The following is a 12431-nucleotide window of genomic DNA, read 5'->3' as shown; positions in this document are numbered from 1 at the left end:
AAGTTCATGTTCTTTTCTTCAAGTTAAACAAGCAAACCTTTCTTTATATCAGTTAGTAAATCAGTCGCTTTCTTTTCCCGGTTCGTGTGATTCATCCGCTGCTGTACTTTTGTACAGTATTAATAGTCATATTTTTTAAATATTTATTTGAAAGGTAGTGCCGAGGTGCCAAACGTTGACTACGTACTCCGTCCACCGCCATTTTAGTAGTTTTTCACCGTTGTATTTATTATATCAGTTAGTTAGAACTAAGTAGTTTTCAATCCTAGTCTTGAATATCTTACTATAGTATTTCAACATTATTTTTATTGTGGACCGTCATACCCCTCCCCCACAAAATAAAAGAAGTATGTAGTTTTTTTATTAGCTTTTATTAAACAATAAATATAAACAAAATTCAATTATAACTATATTAGAACTGGCAAAATAACTTAAACAATGTTATAAAGAAATTGTGAAATGGATTCCAAAAGGTGTCCGATTGGTAATCGGAAAAAGAAAAAACTAATTTGAGTTTAGAATTATGTAGATGTGAGTAAATGAGCTGAAGCATTACAAGGTGTGGTAACTCTACAGTTTTACGTGTGCAGTGTGACTCGTATATTCCTATTCTGTTATGTGCTGCGTTCAAGTGGTGTCTATATGAAAGTGCCTGTTGCGTTACTTACGCCCAATATGGCGACTTATTTCTAATGCATTCCTATGAAGGATTTGTAGATCTAGGCCTCTGTGCTTACCGTTGTATAAACCTTGGGGCCAAACACTGCAGCCACTGGGATGGTCAACTTCAGGTGGGCTGATCTTCTACACGTCCAAGTAGAGAGCAGTGTCTAAGGTTAAGAGAGATAGAGAAATCATGTCACAGAGAGTGAGAGAGAGAGAAAACATTAAAACTGTGTCGCAGAGTCTGGAGTTGAGATTTTTTGTTGAACCAGACGTAGATTTACTAGCTCCTTGCATCACTTTACCCATGTTAAAAGTGACTCAAAAGTGGCATAATAAGGTTGATGATCTGTTTGTCAGACTGTTGTAACCTATCTGTTGTCACTGCTCGGAGGTAATTATAGATTTTACAGAGAAGCTGCTGTACACTACGCACTCTGGGCTATAATATCAAGCCTGGGCGACAAAAATTATTGCCACTTTATCGGCAGGAAAGTGGCGCTAAAGTGGCGATAATGGGTTTGATAATAAGCTCTATGGTATTCCAATCGAAGCTCATGTCAGATGTCCTTCACATCTAACATGAGCTTTCATTGGAATTCCATAGAGCATATTATCAAACCTATTATGGCCACTTTAGCGGCAGTTTGCTGCCAATAAAGTGGCGATAATTTTGTCGCCAAGGGTTGATAATATGGCCCTCTCTCGTTTCACAAATAAAGCTAACACTACAGTTTTACGAGTGCAGTGTACCTGGTACATTTTCTCACCGTTGTATTTATTATATCAGTTAGTTAGAACTCAGTAGTTTTCAATCCTAGTCTTGAATATCTTACTATAGTATTTCAACATTATTTTTATTGTGGACCGTCATACCCCTCCCCCACAAAATAAAAGAAGTATGTAGTTTTTTTAAAACTTTTATTAAACAATAAATATAAACAAAACTCAATTATAACTTTATTACAACTGGCAAAATAACCTAAACAATGTTATAAAGAAATTGTGAAATGGATGCCAAAAGGTGTCCGATTGGTAATCGGAAAAAGAAAAAGAAAATTAGAGTTTAGAATTATGTAGATGTGAGTAAATGTGCTGAAGCATTACAAGTTGTGGTAACTCTACAGTTTTACGTGTGCAGTGTGACTCATATATTCCTAGTCTGTTATAGTGCCGCGTTGTATAAACCTTGGGGCCAAACACTGCAGCCACTGGGATGGACAACTTCAGGTGGGCTGATCTTCTACACGTCCAAGTAGACAGCAGTGTCTAAGTTTAAGAGAGATAGAGAAATGATGTCACAGAGAGTGAGAGAGAGAGAAAACATTAAAACTGTGTCGTAGAGCCTGGAGTTGAGATTTTTTGTTGAACCAGACGTAGATTTACTAGCTCCTTGCATCACTTTACCCATGTTAAAAGTGACTCAAAAGTGGCGTAATAAGGTTGATGATCTGTTTGTCAGACTGTTGTAACCTATCTGTTGTCACTGCTCGGAGGTAAATATAGATTTCACAGAGAAGCTGCTGTACACTACGCACTCTGGGCCATAATATCAAGCATGGGCGACAAACATTATTGCAGGAAAGTGTCGCTAAAGTGGCAATAATGGGTTTGATAATATGCTCTATGGAATTCCAATCGAAGCTCATGTCAGATGTCCTTCACATACAACATGAGCTTTGATTGGAATTCCATAGAGCATATTATCAAACCTATTATGGCCACTTTAGCGGCAGTTTGCTGCCAATAAAGTGGCGATAATTTTGTCGCCAAGGGTTGATAATATGGCCCTCTCTCGTTTCACAAATAAAGCTAACACTACAGTTTTACGAGTGCAGTGTACCTGGTACATTTTCTCACCGTTGTATTTATTATATCAGTTAGTTAGAACTCAGTAGTTTTCAATCCTAGTCTTGAATATCTTACTATAGTATTTCAACATTATTTTTTATTGTGGACCGTCATACCCCTCCCCCACAAAATAAAAGAAGTATGTAGTTTTTTTAAAACTTTTATTAAACAATAAATATAAACAAAACTCAATTATAACTATATTAGAACTGGCAAAATAACTTAAACAATGTTATAAAGAAATTGTGAAATGGATTCCAAAAGGTGTCCGATTGGTAATCGGAAAAAGAAAAAACTAATTTGAGTTTAGAATTATGTAGATGTGAGTAAATGAGCTGAAGCATTACAAGGTGTGGTAACTCTACAGTTTTACGTGTGCAGTGTGACTCGTATATTCCTATTCTGTTATGTGCTGCGTTCAAGTGGTGTCTATATGAAAGTGCCTATTGCGTTACTTACGCCCAATATGGCGACTTATTTCTAATGCATTCCTATGAAGGATTTGTAGATCTAGGCCTCTGTGCTTACCGTTGTATAAACCTTGGGGCCAAACACTGCAGCCACTGGGATGGTCAACTTCAGGTGGGCTGATCTTCTACACGTCCAAGTAGAGAGCAGTGTCTAAGGTTAAGAGAGATAGAGAAATCATGTCACAGAGAGTGAGAGAGAGAGAAAACATTAAAACTGTGTCGCAGAGTCTGGAGTTGAGATTTTTTGTTGAACCAGACGTAGATTTACTAGCTCCTTGCATCACTTTACCCATGTTAAAAGTGACTCAAAAGTGGCATAATAAGGTTGATGATCTGTTTGTCAGACTGTTGTAACCTATCTGTTGTCACTGCTCGGAGGTAATTATAGATTTTACAGAGAAGCTGCTGTACACTACGCACTCTGGGCTATAATATCAAGCCTGGGCGACAAAAATTATTGCCACTTTATCGGCAGGAAAGTGGCGCTAAAGTGGCGATAATGGGTTTGATAATAAGCTCTATGGTATTCCAATCGAAGCTCATGTCAGATGTCCTTCACATCTAACATGAGCTTTGATTGGAATTCCATAGAGCATATTATCAAACCTATTATGGCCACTTTAGCGGCAGTTTGCTGCCAATAAAGTGGCGATAATTTTGTCGCCAAGGGTTGATAATATGGCCCTCTCTCGTTTCACAAATAAAGCTAACACTACAGTTTTACGAGTGCAGTGTACCTGGTACATTTTCTCACCGTTGTATTTATTATATCAGTTAGTTAGAACTCAGTAGTTTTCAATCCTAGTCTTGAATATCTTACTATAGTATTTCAACATTATTTTTATTGTGGACCGTCATACCCCTCCCCCACAAAATAAAAGAAGTATGTAGTTTTTTTAAAACTTTTATTAAACAATAAATATAAACAAAACTCAATTATAACTTTATTAGAACTGGCAAAATAACCTAAACAATGTTATAAAGAAATTGTGAAATGGATGCCAAAAGGTGTCCGATTGGTAATCGGAAAAAGAAAAAGAAAATTAGAGTTTAGAATTATGTAGATGTGAGTAAATGTGCTGAAGCATTACAAGTTGTGGTAACTCTACAGTTTTACGTGTGCAGTGTGACTCATATATTCCTAGTCTGTTATAGTGCCGCGTTGTATAAACCTTGGGGCCAAACACTGCAGCCACTGGGATGGACAACTTCAGGTGGGCTGATCTTCTACACGTCCAAGTAGACAGCAGTGTCTAAGTTTAAGAGAGATAGAGAAATGATGTCACAGAGAGTGAGAGAGAGAGAAAACATTAAAACTGTGTCGTAGAGCCTGGAGTTGAGATTTTTTGTTGAACCAGACGTAGATTTACTAGCTCCTTGCATCACTTTACCCATGTTAAAAGTGACTCAAAAGTGGCGTAATAAGGTTGATGATCTGTTTGTCAGGCTGTTGTAACCTATCTGTTGTCACTGCTCGGAGGTAAATATAGATTTCACAGAGACGCTGCTGTACACTACGCACTCTGGGCCATAATATCAAGCATGGGCGACAAACATTATTGCAGGAAAGTGTCGCTAAAGTGGCAATAATGGGTTTGATAATATGCTCTATGGAATTCCAATCGAAGCTCATGTCAGATGTCCTTCACATACAACATGAGCTTTGATTGGAATTCCATAGAGCATATTATCAAACCTATTATGGCCACTTTAGCGGCAGTTTGCTGCCGAGAAAGTGGCGATAATTTTGTCGCCAAGGGTTGATAATATGGCCCTCTCTCGTTTCACAAATAAAGCTAACACTCCAGTTTTACGAGTGCAGTGTACCTGGTACATTTGACTTGCTATAGTGCCGCGTTCAAGTGGTGTCTATATGGAAGTGCCGATTGCGTTACTGACGCCCGTTATGGCGACTTATTTCTAATGCATTCCTATGAAGGATTTGTAGATCTAGGCCTCTGTGCCTACCGTTGTGTAAACTTTGTGCCAAACCCATTAGGAAGTGGAGTTCACAACTTAAGTTGAGCAGATCTTCTACACGTCCAAGCAGACAGCAGTGTCTAAGTTTAAGAGAGAAAGAGAAATGATGTCACAGAGAGTGAAAGAGAGAGAAAACAGCATTAAAACTGTGTCGCAGAGTCTGGAGTTGAGATTTTTTGTTGAACCAGACGTAGATTTACTAGCTCCTTGCATCACTTTACCCATGTTAAAAGTGACTCAAAAGTGGCGTAATAAGTTTGATGATCTGTTTATCAGACTGTTGTAACCTATCTGTTGTCACTGCTCGGAGGTAATTATAGATTTTATAGAGAAGCTGCTGTACACTACACACTCTGGGCCATTATATCAAGCCTGGGCGACAAAAATTATTGCCACTTTATCGGCAGGAAAGTGTCGCTAAAGTGGCAATAATAGGTTTCATAATATGCTTTATGGAATTCCAATAGAAGCTCATGTCAGATGTACTTCACATCTAACATGAGCTTTGATTGGAATTCCATAGAGCATATTATCAAACCTATTATGGCCACTTTAGTGGCAGTTTGCTGCCCATAAAGTGGCGATAATTTTGTCACCAAGGGTTGATGTTATGGCCCTCTCTCGTTTCACAAATAAAGCTAACAGTACAGTTTTACGAGTGCAGTGTACCTGGTATATTTCAGTTGCTATAGTACCGCGTTCAAGTGGTGTCTATATGGAAGTGCCTACTGCATTACTGACGCCCGTTATGGCGACTTATTTCTAATGCATTGCTATGAAGGCTTTGCAGATCTAGGGTGCTGTGCTTACCTTGTATAAAGAGTGCGGCCACCGGAGTTCACCATTCGACTTGAAGTCTGCCTATACGTCAAAGTATATTCAATAAGTTGCAGAGAATTCCATTGCTCTTGCTCGATTGGCCGTGGTTGCTTTTGAAAGATGTTTGGGGAAGGAAACAAAAGGACATTTTGATTAGTCATCGTAAACTGAGTATCAAAAGTGAATTTTAATGTGAGTTCTTAATATTCCGTAGCCAAGACTGTTGCTGCTCCAGCAAACAAAGGAAGATCAATAAGTTAATAGAGGCCTGGGACGGCCTCATGATACAGAAAAGAAAATAGTATCATGGACGCACAATTAATAATAATAGAGGCCTAAGCACGTGGCGTAGCACAGAAATACGACACAGAAATGTATGCACGCACAATTTTTAAGATTAGAGGTGTATAGGACCTCGTGACTTATAAAGAAATATTTCAATTATGTAAGTACAATTTAAAACCATTGAGGGGTAGGAAAGCCATATGAAGGATAAAAAAATTGCATTATTTATATACAATTTACAGTGGAGGCTGATGTTGTGACGTCTTCTCTAACCTTTGCTTCTGTCGTCTTTTGTCGTGTCTTGAAAGGCTGCGGTTTTGCTGAGTCTGGGGTGTTTTCCACAGTCTGTCTGTCATCGCAGCACAGGCAGGCAAAAAAGAGCGTGCTCACGTCAGTGCCCGCATTATATGGGAACCGCGGGGGCTGATCACACCATGGTCAGGGCCGTCATTGGTAGCGTTTTCGCGGTCTGCAAGAATGATGGTCCTGGGGGACATGCCATTGGGTAATGTATTGGTTTCCAGGCTAAATGATAGCAAGCATGCTAGGTGGTGGCATGTGGGTAGTATGGGCGGGCGTACACCGCGCATGTGCAGGTATGAGTGTGTGCACTAACCATTAACAACAGAGAGAGATGGGGGCGGTGTTATAATGTACGCAGAGGCAGGCCCAGAATCGGATCTGCAATGAGTGAACACTTCTAATCATTCTCCTTAGTGCGTCCTGAGCTCTGATTTGTCACTGAGAGGGTGATCGCACCATAGTTTGTACTGCTTATCATACTCAGCGTGTACCCGCGCATACGGTACGAATATGCTTTGACGTTACCCGGCACATTAAAGCTTCGGTGTGACGTCATGTACAGCGTTCTGTACGCGAAAGGGGGCAATGTTTCTACTTGGTTTAAAACATGTATATATTTAATGTAGATACTAAGGACAGACTTTTGGGATAACTATGATTTTTTTAAAATACTTTTAATAATCCTATATTACTTTTAAACAGAATTACACAAATCGCGGTAGAACATCATGCGTACTCGAATTGAAAGAACTGCTCAAGCGCATCATAAGCGTACGCAAAGCCATGTGACTTTAAAAGTAGAGATTTGATTGGTTCGTAACTTTTCCTATTGCGAGTATTGAAAGTTCCGTCCCTTTATAATTATTCGACTTTGACTTTCTAAGAAGAAGCATTTGTTGTGAGAATCTTCTCAAATAGAAGGAAGATCACCATAATAAGAGCAATGGAGTCATCTTCCAGCAGTTCTTCAGAGGAATATTTAATTCCTGAAGAAGCTCCAAAGAAGAGGAAAGAAGCTCTAATTTGGAAGTTTTTCACTTTTCCAGAAGGTCAAAAAAAAGGTTAATGCTGCAAAAGTAACCTGTAAAATTTGCCAAACAACTCTTTCAAGGGGTGATCCATGTAAAGAATACTCCTTTGGCACAGCAAATATGGTGCGACATGTGAAGAACTTACACCCCAAGAACTTTGCTCGAGCTAAAAGACGGAGGTTGCACGAGAACCCACCTGAGGCTACACCAAGCACATCAACTGCGGCAGCATTTTCAGCAAGCAGTCCATACCCACATATTGATTCTGACTTTGCTAAAGTTAAAATTCTTTGCATTTATTGTGATAAACTTTTGTGGTATGGGGAACAGTCTATAGACTTGATGAAACACAGGATGCAGGATCATTTCTGTCCTCGACATTAGTTGTTCTTTTTTTCATTCTTTTGTTCCGCTTGGAATTTGTTGAGGAAACACACAAAAAATACAAAACAAAAAAAACAGTTCTTTTTAGAACTACCTTCACTGGTCAAAGAAAGAACTATATTTCTATGTTAATGTATAAAAGTTTGTCAGAATGAATGTGTAGTTCATAAATGAATGAATGAATATATTACTAGTGTATGGAGAATGTGAAAGTGCAGAGCTATAAGGAAGTGCTACAGCATAAATCTATAAGGTGTTTACCTACAGTATACTGCAGTATGTGCGAAGCACTTGAATGTAACATATGTACATAAATATGTTAGAAGTCTATGCTTCAATTTGCGCTGCTGGTGAAACTGCCTGGGTGAATTTGTATGTGTTAGGGGCAGATTTACAATCCCCTTGTGCCTCTTTTACACAGTCACTTTTGTGACACAGCGGTGCTGCAAAAGATGTGCCATGGTGTGTGCTATTAACAATGTGTCGCATCTGGAGGGTGCATTACATTGTAAAGCCCACCGCCAGAAGAGGCTTTCCTGTGCAGAAGGGGGTGCAGCAACGCCTCCTAAAAGTGACTGATTGAAATGTATAACATTTCATTCAGTCACTTTTGAGCTTATGCTGTGTCAAAACCTTGCACATGCTTGAAGCAGGTGTAAGGATTGATACAGCTTTGTGAGCATAGGGCCCCAGAGCATTGCTGCAGTTGTGTTATACTTGCAACCGAAGTCAAGCAATAATTAATCCAAAACTTACTTTGCAATTTAGTTGTGTTATTATTTTATAATAAGAATATGAAATATATTCTAATAAAAATAAATACATATAAATATTTATATTAAAAATATAAGAAATTAGTATAAAAAGAAAGACAAAATAATTAATACATTTATAACTTATCATATACAAAACCTTTGAATTACCCATCTGATTTTATTCATCGCCCCTATGGCGATACCGTCCCATCACCTCTCAGCCTGCAGGAGCCTTTACATGATTATAATGCACTGATTCACCGAAGTCATGTTTATGTGTACCAGTTCTATATAGCAAGAAAACGTTGCACACATAGCTGTTCGTGGCTGAATGTTGAGGCCACGTCGGCAGATTGTCTATTCTGTACTGAAATACTTTACTGCAACAATAAAAACAAATTTAAATAAAAATATACAAAACCTTTGAAATTCACTGAAAAAACCATAGGTTTCACAAACGTTACAGTTAGGAATTAGCATTCAAAAAACCTTGCAAATTCATTGAAAAAACCATAGGTTTCACACACGTTATAGTTAGGAATTAGCATTTTAAAAAACGTGCAAATTCATTGAAAAAAACATAGGTTTCACACACTTTATAGTTAGGAATTAGCATTTAAAAAACCATGCAAATTCATTGAAAAAACCCTAGTTTTCACACGTTATAGTTAGCTGAGCATTTCTCTCATACAAAACCTTTGAAATTCCTCCGTTATAGTTAGTTCAGCTAACTATAACTTGCGCAACCGCAATGCACTGCGGATGACGTCACATATAACATCACTCATGACATGGTCAGTGACATCACTCATGACATCACTGATGACATCTCAAATGACATCACTGATGACATCACTGATGACATCATCCACTGAATGTGTGTCTTTCTGAATGGGAGTGTGATTGATTCTTTGCATGACTGACAAGGTGTGTGAGTAACTCCATGGATGAGTGGCGGTGTGTGAGTGTCTGTATAGGTATATGAGTGCATATGATAGTGTTGTATTGATGAGTGACTGTATGTTTGAGTGATTGTATAGGTGAATGAGTGGATGTGTGCGTAGACCTAGGAATCAGTGCATATGTAGTAACTGGTATTGGTGTGTCGATGGTTTCAAAAATGGTAGTCTGTATTTTACAGTGGGTGTATCAAAGATTATATTAGAGTGTGAAGAGGTGCATCAGATTTTCACATGGATGATGTCATCAGTGTTGTAATTTGAGATGTCATCAGCGATATCATCAGTAATGTCACTGACCATGTCATGAATGATGTAATATGTGACGTCATCAGCAGTGCATTGCGGGGGCGGAAGTTATAGTTACCTGAACTAACTATAACAGGGAATTTCTATGGTTTTGTACGAGTGAAATGTCCAACTAACTATAACATCACTGAAAGCTATGGTTTTTTCAGTGAATTTCCAAGGTTTTTTAAATGCTAATTTCTAACTATAATGTGCCTGAAACCTATGTTTTTTTGTGAATTTCAATGGTTAAATGCTAATTTCCAACTATGCCCACAAAGTTAGCACATGTGAAGAAAGAGGAAGAAAAGCGCAGCAAGAAGCAAGAGAAATGCAGAAAGAGACAACAGAAGACCAGAAAGACGAAGAAAAGTGCAGGAAGAAGCAAGAGATGTGCAGAAAGAACCAACAGAAGAGCAGAAAGTCCTCCTGTGCCTTCAACTTTTTAGTGATGGGTACTGGTGGTAACTGACTCTGACTAACCAGGACCAGAGCCAGTGCTATGCTAAAAGACACTTAGGATACAGTGAAAACACCTACATACAGTAGGGAACACTATGTGTTGGGGTACCCCTGTAATTAGCATGACCTCCTTTGTATTTGCCATGAATTAGTGCCTGGGTCATTGCATGAGTACATGGGTAGTGACTGGATGATTATAGTGCTGCAATGACAGTGCATGGTTATTTTATAACTGCTTGGGGTTTGGCTGAGTGATTGGATAAGTACATGATGCTGGATGGCTGATTTGAGGAGTGCATGGGTAGTGACAGAGGGATTTCTGGAGTGCATGGGTACAACCTGGGTATTTGGAGGAGTGAATTAGTACTGTGTAGGTGGTTAGAGGTCTGCATGGGTAGTGCACAGGGGATTGTAGTAGTGCATCTGTTAGTGCATAGGTAACTCCATGAGTACATGGGTACTGACTGGAAGATTAGAGTACTGCAAGGAGAGTGCATGGTGAATTTATAAGTGCCTGGGTTTTGGCAGAGTGATTGGATAAGTACATGGTGCTCGCTGGGTGATTGGAGGAGTGCATGGGTAGTGACAGGGCAATGGCTGGACTGCATGGGTACTGTTCAGGGTATTGTAGCAGTGCATGAGTTAGTGCATGGGTCATTGCATGAGTGTATGGGTAGTGACTGGATGATCAGAGTGCTGCAAGGAGAGTGCATGGTGAATGTATAAGTGCTTGGGTTTTGGTGGAGTGATTGCATAAGTACACACATGTTACATCAGGCCCGCCCCCTCCCTTCACCACTGTACAAATGCACCCCCTGGCGGGTTTTAATTTGGGGGAATAATTTCCCTTGAATCCTGAGGGTCCCTGTGGGCCAATTAGCCCACCATGTACCTCCAGTAAGCTCCGAAGAGCTGCTTTGCAGAGAGGTGGTCTGAGGCCATGCCCCTTTTTACACCTCTCTGCAATGGAACCCTGTGGCGCTTACTGGAGGTACCCCACACAAGTTTATTTTTTTAATTTAAAAGCCCCAGGGGTGACGGTCAAAAGGGCAACGGGGGCCATGTGCCCCTGCAAATGATTAATAAAAGCCTCGGGGTGGTGGTCCCTGGGGCTTGGAAGGGCCTTGGAGGCCCCCCACACATTAAAAAAATTAGCCCCGGGGATGGCGGACCTCGGGGCTGCATGACCCCCGCAACTCATAAATCTTGCCCCGGGAGGTGGCGGTCCCCGGGGCAGTGTGGGGGGCATTGGGGCCCCCCTCACACATTTTTTTCAGTGCCCCAGGACCTGGCCCACCCAGGGGCTTCAATACAATGATGAGAGGGGAGCCCGTGCTTCGTATTTTTTAATTTTCTCGGCCGGATTTGGGACCCTAGCGCAAATTCAACCGTTTTTTTTTTTTAATGCTATTTTTGGCTCCGGGGGAGGGGGTCCTTGTGGGAGCCCTTGAGCAGGCCTTGGGGGTCAGGGTGTTTCTACCCTATCCCCTTATCTTTTTTTTACCTTTGTTTTTCTGTTTTCTTGTGACTCGGTTTTACCGAGTCACAAAAAGGATGCCAAAATGTCTTGGTTTGGAGTGTTGGCAGCCAATTAAAATGAAGCTTGTGGTCGGGAGGCCCCTAAATATCGATATTTGTTTCTTTCAATTTCCCAGTAACTACTAAATAGATTTACACCATTTTTGGAAAGGTCGCTTTCTGGGCCAAGCAGTACCTTTTTGCCAAATTTGGTGTAATTTCGTTCTGCAGTTCGGGCTGCAGCCTTGGCTAAAGTTTCCTATGGGAAATAGATTTTTTGACTCTCATTTTAGGAATTTCTCAGCAACTACTGAACGGATTTACACCATTTGCAAAAAGGGTCGCTTTCTGAACCAAGAGCTGCATTTTTGCCAACTTTTGTGTAATTCTATTCAGCAGTTCGGACTTTAGCCTTGGCTAAAAGTTCCTATGGAAATTAACTTGGAGAAAATACTTTTTGGAACCCCCCTTTTTTCTCAGCCCCCACTTGACAAATCACCCCCAAACTTTCAGGATAGGAGCTGAACTGGATAGACCTTTTTTTTCAATAGAAACGAGGTCCTAACTATAACTACCTACTGTCGACCGCCAGTAGGTATTATCTATATATCTATCTATATATATCTATATCTATATATATATTCACTAAAAAAACATAGGTTT

Source organism: Lissotriton helveticus, chromosome 8 (assembly GCF_964261635.1).
Source record: "Lissotriton helveticus chromosome 8, aLisHel1.1, whole genome shotgun sequence".
In the NCBI taxonomy this organism is placed as follows: Eukaryota; Metazoa; Chordata; class Amphibia; order Caudata; family Salamandridae; genus Lissotriton; species Lissotriton helveticus.
The sequence above is the reverse complement of the archived record's forward strand: the minus strand, read 5'-3'. Positions refer to the sequence as shown.